The sequence below is a fragment of the Corella eumyota genome, chromosome 6 (genome assembly GCF_963082875.1).
Source record: "Corella eumyota chromosome 6, kaCorEumy4.1, whole genome shotgun sequence".
Taxonomy (NCBI): domain Eukaryota; kingdom Metazoa; phylum Chordata; class Ascidiacea; order Phlebobranchia; family Corellidae; genus Corella; species Corella eumyota.
In genome coordinates this window covers 14,334,695-14,342,986 of record NC_137495.1, presented here as the reverse complement: position 1 = coordinate 14,342,986, position 8,292 = coordinate 14,334,695, and the positions used below count along the sequence as shown (strand labels likewise).

General features: G+C 31.8%; 1 pseudogene; it reads right to left on the bottom strand.

Annotated features, from left to right (window-relative positions):
* Nucleotides 1-909: 909 nt before the first annotated feature.
* On the bottom strand, nt 910-5,608 carry LOC145755928 (MFS-type efflux pump MSMEG_3705-like; annotated as a pseudogene).
* Nucleotides 5,609-8,292: the final 2,684 nt, after the last annotated feature.

The following is an 8,292-nucleotide window of genomic DNA, read 5'->3' as shown; positions in this document are numbered from 1 at the left end:
TTCTGCAAAATATTTACGCATTGTTTGCGAAATTCTCAGTAAATTTGTGTTTACTGAATTGCAACATTTTGCAGACCTTGAACTAAAGTCAATATAATAAACATGTTGTTCACATGTTTATAATTATTTATTAACTTTCAGATCTTACACGAATGCTACTCACTACAAAAAAATTGACCCTGTATGTTAAACATTTCTACTTATTCAAAAGTTTGTTTAAATATTTAACCGTAATATTCAGTATAATTTACAAGAACTAAAAACAATTTTATCAGCGCGGAAATAAAGCGCTGTAAAAGTTTATGGAAATCTATGTGGTAAGGGCATGTAAAGTGTTTATTTGTGGCGTAAAATTAAATGTGACGTAATTACCGATCTGCCGATTTTCGACCTTGATCGGGTGATCGCAAAATACCTTCAAAAATCGACGATTTACGATCACCATTTTGATCGGCACATCACTATTAATAATTTGCATTTTCGAAAAATAATCTTAAAAAATAGATAAAATCAATTTTATAGTTGTCTAAAATTTTAAAAGAAGTAACAAAAACAAAATATATTACTTTCAGAAATATAAAACAATAATAATTTCTCATAAAATATGGAGTAACTATAAAGTAAGGGAATACAAAATCTTAAAAGTAATAAAAACTGTAAAATTAACATTATTTAAATTTCGGTTTAGTTGATATAAATTAGAAAAAAAAAACAGCAAGAATGGCAACAAATAATTTAGGAACTAAAATAACTCACTAGTATAATATTAAAAATAACTTTAAAAAAATTTTGGCAAAAAAATATAAAAAAATTTCACTAATAAATATTTAATAAAATTAAAATATTGTCATGATAAAATTTTTTAAATTTATAAATGTTTAAAATAATTTAAAATCTTTTTTTTTTAATTTAAAGTTTCGTTTTATTAACTATCGCTTCACTTTCTTCACAATTATTCGCTTCAATGCTCATGTGAGGTGAACCACGCAGAAGAGAAATTTGGGTCAACAAAAAGAAAAAAGAACCTAAAATTAGAAAAAAGTTTTCGTAAAACTAACTAAAAAAAGGGTTTAAAAATCAGACTATATAAACCAATAAAATATTATTCAAAAAACTTGGCTTTGCTGCATGAGGTCCTGGGTTTCATTCCCACTGCTCTTGAGCTGTAACTTTATTGAGTAAGGCGTTATAAACGATATAAACTCCTGCTAAGCCAGCACTTAATCAGCAGCATAATTATCAGACAATTATAATCTATAATATTCCAAACTGCCAAAGTTAACTTAAAACTAGGTCAGGGTAACATATATACCTCCATGTTTAGGTCATAAAGTTGACATTCCCACATGGAGGATAAATAATTATCAGAAAAAAAACTTACTAGCCAAGTAAAATCCTGGGTAAACGATGTACAGTGCTTCCCTGAAACCTAAAATTTTGATCATAGGTGGTACTATAAGAGGGGCATTCCCTCCGATATTATTGATCACAAAAATAAACATAGCGATCGCTGTCGTGCGTGACTGGGCAGGAAAGAACTCAACCAAAACAGTGAACAAAACTCCGAACCACATTTCCGCTGTGTTTTAAATAAAATTTGATTACAATAAAGTCATCTCGAAACTGGGTCGGAGTAACTGTTGTTACTCTTAAAAAAATATGAAACTATTTACCGAATAAATAAGCTCCAAAGAGCGAAATAAAAGCATAAGGCGGAGAAAAGTAAAGCGTTCCCGCCGCTAGAGGGCAGGCTATTGCTTGACTAACGACCAAAACCCACAATCTTGTTCGTACACCTAAAAAAATTTGATTTAAAATTAAACCCCCAAAAAAATGAAATATTTCTAAATACAAATCTACAAAATTTGTGTTATATTAATAACACTGCCAATTTACACATAATGGGACATTTATATTAACCCCCTTACACCCCATCCCTTCTCTGAAAAAAAAACTGTTTTATTGTACTTATTTATCTTTAACGTGGGAAGGTCGAATGCACAACCTAAACATAGAGTAACATCAGTTACCCCGACCCGGTCTCAAGTTGACAGTTTGGGAAATTATAATTGCTCAATAATTAAGCTGCTGATTAAGTGCTGGCTCAGCAGAAGTTAATATCGTTTATAGCGCCTTACTTAAGGGCTCTACAGCATGGAAGCAGTGGGGATCGAACAACAGAACTTATGTAGTAAAGACAAGGGTTTTGACTACTACACCATGCAGGCAACCTTCAATTTATGTCGAAATTTTCAGATAATGCCATTTTCGAAAACTATTTTAGAAAAATGTCCATTCAGTAAATTGGATTTTTAATAATATGATCAAAATAAAGATTACCGTATTTAGAAGCGAGTAAATCGGATAAAATTCCACCAGTGATTATCCCAATCGTTCCACCAACGATGGAAGTTAAACTCATCCACAACCCCACCTCTATGCCGAGGTAATATTGATCAAAATATAACTGACTGTTGTAAGACCAACAAAAACTTGCTGAAAATATTAAAATTTGATTTAGATTTTGTTATCCTCGATGTGGGAAGGTCAACTTCATGACCTGAACATAGATGAATATTTGTTACCCCGACCCAGTCTCGAGTTAACTTTAGCAGTTTGGGATATTATTATTTTTTTGTATATATCTTTATCCTCGATGTGGGAAAGTCAAATGCGCGACTTAAACATAGAGTAACATCAGTTACTCCAACCCAGTCTCGAATTGCCTGTGGCAGATTGAGAGCGGAAGGGATCGAACCAAAGACCCCATGTAGTAAAGCCAAGTGATTCGACCACTACAGTATGCAGGGCGAGGTTTAAAGTTTGATTCCCAGTACCGGCATGTTGAAGCACCGACTAAGGATTTTATTCATAAATATAAAACTCACCAGAATGTCTGAATGAAGCCCCAACCAGTAACTATAAGATAGTCGGAGATTTGATAAATAATTTGAAAGTTGTCAAAATTGATTTCAACACCGACTGCTTTTCTAAACAATAAAATTTATAGCCAGGTTTATAAATAGCTTAGTTAAAAATATAGTTTGCAAAATGGGCCAAATAACTTTTAAACATTTCTCCAAAATAAAGAGAAATTTTACGACAGACTTAAAAAATACAATTTTTATAATGAAAACGGCAGCATGGTGTAGTGGTAAGAACAGTTGCAACACCACACATAAGGTCGTGAGTTCAATCCCCACCGCTCTCATGCTGTAGCACCCTTAAGTAAGTGTTATAAACGGTGTGAACACCTGCTGAGCCAACACTTAATCAGCAGATTAATTATCGGACAAATATATTGAATAATATCCCAAACTGCCAAAGTCAACTCTATGTTTAGGTCGTGAGATCGATCGAATTACAGAAAACGGGTTCATTTATTAAACATTTTATCAAAAATATTAAATACCAAAGTCTGTCTCATATTTGTTATTCTCTTCAGCTTGTTCTATAATTTTACGTTCTGGTTCTTTGACAGAGAAATATAAAATAATCGCCATAATTATGCCTGGAGCTCCAGCTATAAAGTAACACCAACGCCAGCTCTAAGAAAAAATTAACAAAAGATTAGTTAAAAATCAATTCAAAACAATAAAATTAATTTTTTTGGGGTTGATTTGATAAAAAAACCTAAAAATAAATTGTTCAAAAATAGGGTAGGCTACTACGTTATGAGAGTAGTAGGAATCGAACCCAGGTCCTCATATAGTAAAGCCAAGTGTTCTGACTACTACACCGCACTGTCGTTCAAAAAATATTTAAAAAATTTTCACCATTCCAAGAATGTTGGCGTCAGTCACATAATTTCCAAAAGCAAATGCCAAACCATATCCAAAATAAATCCCAAAGTTGAAAAAACTCATCGCAAAAGCTCGAACTTTCTGTGAGAAAATGTCGGCCACCAAACTTGAGGTAATAGGAGTACAGGCCGACTCTCTGAGAAAAAAGGTTTAGGTTTTTAAGAGAATTTATTATACATACAAAACAAAAAAATATGATATTATTAAGGTTTCTTAAGACCCTAGCATAAGAGCAGTGGGAATTGAACAAAGAACCTCATGTAGTGATGCCAAGTGCTCTTACCACTACACCATGCTTCACCCACAAATTAAGTTAAAAATATTAACTGGTACAAAAAACTTTTTTTTTTTAAATATTTTTTTACTGAAACAAACTTTAAACTCACTCTGCCCCAAAGCCAACTCTCAGCAAAGCTAACAACCAATAAGTGTCGGCAAATCCGGTGGTAAAAGTCATTACCGAGTAAAAGAAAACACTTGCAGATAATATCTGGATTCTAAACCATAAAATAAAAAGAGTTTTATAAAAGTTAATTCAAAATTTTAATATTGAAAAGCAAAATAAATTAAAAAAAATTTTAAAGAGATTTAAGGTTTGCATAGAAAATGGAGTTACTGACATTTTACCAAAAACTATATGCCCAAAAACACCATTTTACTAACAATAACACATTTTCTATTAACTCTCTTTTACTTCAAAAAAAGTTTATAAAAAAATTTATCCCCACTACTCATATGCTGTAGCGCCCTTAGTAGGGCGCTATAAACAGTATGAACTCCTGCTGAGCCAGCACTTAATTAGCAGCTTAATTATCGGCTTATTGTAATTTATAATATCCCAAACTGTTGAAGGCAACTCGATACTGGGTCGGAGTAAATGATGTTACTCTATGTTTAGGTCGTGAAGTTGACCTTTCCACATTGAGGATAAATAAATATAAAAATAGTCGGTAATCAACCGGTTATATTTATCGCCAACAATTCCCATTACAACTCCCATAACAGTAAAAATGGCAATAAATATTGGACCAGCAAGAACTTGGTATTCTATTCCCTGGCCTGAGTAATTCCATTCACAATATATCGTTCCATTCCATCCCATGAGATTACATCTAAAAATTAGGATTATTAATAATTTACTTTGTTAGTTAGCATGTTGTAGCATCCTTAAGTAAGACCTGAGATCCTGGGTTTGATTCCTTCTGCTGGCATGGTTGTAGCATCCTTAAGTAAGACCTGAGATCCTGGGTTTGATTCCTTCTGCTGGCATGCTGTAGCATCATTAGGTAAGACCTGAGATTCTGGGTTTGATTCCCACTGCTGGCATGTTGTAGCATCCTTAAGTAAGACATGAGATCCTGGGTTTGATTCCTTTTACTAGCATGTTGTAGCATTTTTGAGTAAGACCTGCAATCCTGGGTTTGATTCCCACTGCTGGCATGTTGTAGCATCCTTAAGTAAGACCTGAGGTTCTTAGTTTGATTCCCACTGCTGGCATGTTGTAGCATCCTTAAGTAAGATCTGAGATGCTGGATTTGGTTCCCACTGCTGTCATGTTGTAACATCTTTGAGTAAGACCTGAGATTCTTGGTTTGATTCCCAATAAAATAATATTAGCCTGCAAAATTAACAACTACTCACTGTGTTGAATTCTTCACATCTCTGCATTTTGTGTTTGACAGTTTTTCAACATTTATGTCCAAGATCAAACAAGCCATGTCTCCAAAATGAACGTCCTGTGCCATTTCCTTTGAGGTGACACCGATCATAAAATGACCCAACTCTCCAAACCCATAACACAACATTAGGATTGTTATACAATACCAATGATACATAGGCTCCCCTTTAAATGTTTTAACCGGTACCTATAAACTATACAGGATCGAATGGAGCGAATGGAGCGAATGGAGCGAATGGAGCGAATGGAGCAAATGTATATCAAATCGTTATTGAATGAACCGAATGGATCGAATGGATCAAATGGACCAAATGTATATCAAATCGTTATCGAATGGATCGAATGGACCGAATGGACCAAATGTATTTTAAATTGTTATCGAATGGATCGAATGGACCAAATGTATATTAAATTATTATCGAATGGACCGAATGGATCGAATGGATCAAATGGACCAAATGTATATGAAATCGTTATCGAATGGATCAAATGGACCAAATGTATATTAAATCGTTATCGAATGGACCGAATGGATCAAATTATATCGAGTGAACCAAATTAATTAACCCACCAATAATACAGTTCCGATAGGCCTATAGAGTCGAAATATCGAATACAAACGATCTTAACACCTGTAAACTATTTAAAACAAGTTTGCACGAAATAAACATTGTTATGCTGCAGTATTTGAAAAAATTTATTAAACGTTTAAAATGTACATTGTAGCTATATTCTGTCTTAAATTAAAATTTACGAATTTATTTAAAAATACTTTATTTAAAAAAAGTTTTATTATAAAAACCGTCTGTTCTAAAAAAACAAGTATAAATCGTGATATCAATACCTGTGCAATTTCGATAAAGTTCAATATAAATAAATTTAACAAAATGGTATAGTAAATGTGTTCAATTATTGGAAAATAATAAAAGAAGGAAAATAACGTAAAGTAATATTAAAACGTTGAAAAAGCTAGGTTTTTGTCAAGCATCTTTACTTAGTTTTCTTTTTTTATGCTTTTGACATTTTTTGTAGTAGTCACTGTTCGTAATTTACGCCGTCTACTTTTTTGGTTGTTGCCGAGGGTTTTGGGGTTATCAAGGATCCATCAGATGAAAATATTCCTCCTGACTTTTTCACTTTATGAAAAGCTTTTAAAAAAGATTCAAAATTTGTTTGTTTCTGCGTATCGTTTTTTGAAACCCAATTTGGAATTGAAATTTTAAATTGATCATATCTATTTGTGAGCTCGAAAAGCCCTATTTGCACCAAAGCACTTCGGAGTTCGCTGTATTGTGTCTGTACTACACCGAATAGCAAATTTATTAGTTGTGGAAGTTTGCTTTGTTTCCATTGAGCTTTCGCCTTTAAAACGTAATTTATAGACTCAGAGTTGTTATTCGTCCAAGGCCCTCCGACAACTTTTTTTTGAAGCCACACATGTTGTTTAAGCAGCGGCAAAATTCGACTACGGACATAAATTTCGGCAGTGGGAAACTTATCTTTAAAAAGTTTCAGAAATTCTATGCTTTTAGCATTAAATTCAACCTCATCTTGAGAGCAGATTAGAGACTCAATCATTTCTAATATCTGCTTTCTACTACCTGAATTAGCTCCGATCACATCTTTTAGATAGTGGATCAAATTATCCTTTAAATGTTTGCTACACAACACATGGTGGCACCCATTAAAAGCTTGCAGAGCAGCTTTGTGCATTGCCTTTTCATCATCCGACCCAAAAACCATCTGCGTATAATCATCGCCCAAAAGAGTGCTTAGATTTCCAAAAAAATCAAAATACGTGCGGTAGTCCGATTTGCTATGCAAAAATAAAGGGCCCAAAAATATTGGATGGTTGCTCGTTTCGGATCTTACCACGCTTAGGTTTTTAAATGTTGTAACTGTAACGTATATTTTTCCCAGATTAAAGGGCATGGTAACTCCATTTGAATTGGCTGGGAAACGAAAATTTCGTTTCGAAGAATAAATAATGTTTCGAAATAAAAAAATTGTTTCGAAATTTCGTTTCGAAATTCCCTAGGTGGTACAAAGAGTAAATTTTTTCCGATTTTCAATTTTTTTCAAACTTGATTTAAAATTATATTTTTATTGTAGTTTAAAAACTTTGAAGTATTTTTTTTAAATTTATATACAGTGGTAAGTAATAAAGCCTAAATAATGTTTATTTTTTATATGATTTTTTAGAAAACATTTTAAAATTAAATTTTTATAAAATTTTGATAAAATAATATGTAAAGAATTAAAGTTAAATAAAAAAATGTATATACTGTGAACTTAATGGAAATACATTTTTAACTTATTATGGTTAAATTATTTTGATTGCCTGTTTTTTGTGGCATTTTATATATAGTTGTTATTTATAAATGCTAATTTTTGTATTCATTTATTATTGCTCTTAACCTTTTAAAATACTTATTTTTAGAATCATCATGTTCCTAATTATTAAGCACATTAAAGAAAGTAAATAAAAAACAACAGTTTGCAATTATTGTTAATTTTGTACTTATTTATTAGAATTATCAAGTTCCTAATTATTAAGCACATTAAAGAAAGTAAATAAAAAACAACAGTTTGCAATTATTGTTAATTTTGTACTAATTTATTAGAATTATCAAGTTCCTAATTATTAAGCACATTAAAGAAAGTAAATAAAAAACAACAGTTTGCAATTATTGTTAACTTTGTACTAATTTATTAGAATTATCAAGTTCCTAATTATTAAGCACACTGAAAAAAGTAAATAAAAAACAACAGTTTGCAATTATTGTTAACTTTGTACTAATTTATTAGAAT